The following is a 1,281-nucleotide window of genomic DNA, read 5'->3' as shown; positions in this document are numbered from 1 at the left end:
CCGCTTCCCTGGTTCCGGTTCCCTGATCCGCTTCCCTGGTTCCGGTTCCCTGATCCGCTTCCCTGGTTCCGGTTCCCTGATCCGCTTCCCTGGTTCTGGTTCCAGCCTGAATGTTCCTCCTTATTGTCTCCAAGTCCGGACCTTTGGTCTGTAGAACCGAAGGTTCTGCCGGTTCCTCTGACGTGTCTCTGGTGTTTATCTGCAGACGTTCCTGTTCTCCAGCCTCGAAGGTCCGCTCATCGAACCCGTCCCCGTCTGACTGTTTCTGCAGCTTCTCAGAATCGGATCTCTCCAGTCAGGAACTGCCAGTCGGTGCTGATCCTGGATCTGGAGTCTCTGATGGGTCTGGTGAAGGATACTCCAGAGATTCCCGGGGGGGTCAGGGTTCTCCCTACTGCTCCCCCTGGAGAACCACAGAGAGGGTTTCTCAGCAGCCTGGTGGGTCCAGGTCCAGTTTCACCAGGCGTGACCAGAACCAGCAGGAGAACCAGTCATCAGGAACCAGTGGTTCCCAGAACCTCCAAACAAGCTGTGGTGTCTCTGAGCAGCTGAGTGCAGGAGGGGGGTCCGGTTCCTCCCAGAACCCGTACCCGTTTCCCACCAGGAGAACCCCCAAGATATCAGAGGCTGCCAGGAGCCTCGGTCTCTACTGATCTCTGAAATCCACCAGAACTTCTATCCAGAGTCTGGATGAAGCTTCTGCTGCAGATTCTGTTCAATCTGGATCTATGGGGAACCCTCCATAGATGTAGACTGCTAATGTTTGTCCCATAGTTTCATTGAACAAACAGATTTAAATCCGGGGCTCATTCCCTCATGAAACAGATTAAAGAAAGCAGAATGACAGCAGTCTGTGGAGGCGTGTGTTTCTGTCAGAGACGGTGGAGAGGTAGCAGAGTCTGACTTGGCTGCTGTGAGGCGTTCACTGACAGAGACGCAGTGGGAAAAGAAACGGCCTGTTGGCTCATTTAGGCCGTTAGCTCCTTTGATTTTCCCCCAACTGTACGATTCCTGATGGGGAGGCGGTCCTTAGAGGCTGATCGCCCCTCGTTACCCCCTGTTCACTACACGGCGCACCATCAGGCTGGAAATTGGTGCGAAAAGGGCAAGAAATGGTACAGAGTACACCTGGCTTTAGAAGCTCTTTTTTGGGGTCATTATCTACGTGGTGTCATGATTCTCAGGGGTCTGGATGATGGTGGAAATAATAAAGAAATAATATCTGTAATAATAAATGAGCAACATTTCCACTACCCTCTGAAACCGATCCGTGCCGAGCTC

This window comes from Cyprinodon variegatus, unplaced genomic scaffold (assembly GCF_000732505.1).
Source record: "Cyprinodon variegatus isolate N-32 unplaced genomic scaffold, C_variegatus-1.0 Scaffold1427, whole genome shotgun sequence".
In the NCBI taxonomy this organism is placed as follows: Eukaryota; Metazoa; Chordata; class Actinopteri; order Cyprinodontiformes; family Cyprinodontidae; genus Cyprinodon; species Cyprinodon variegatus.
This window is presented reverse-complemented; position numbering follows the sequence as displayed.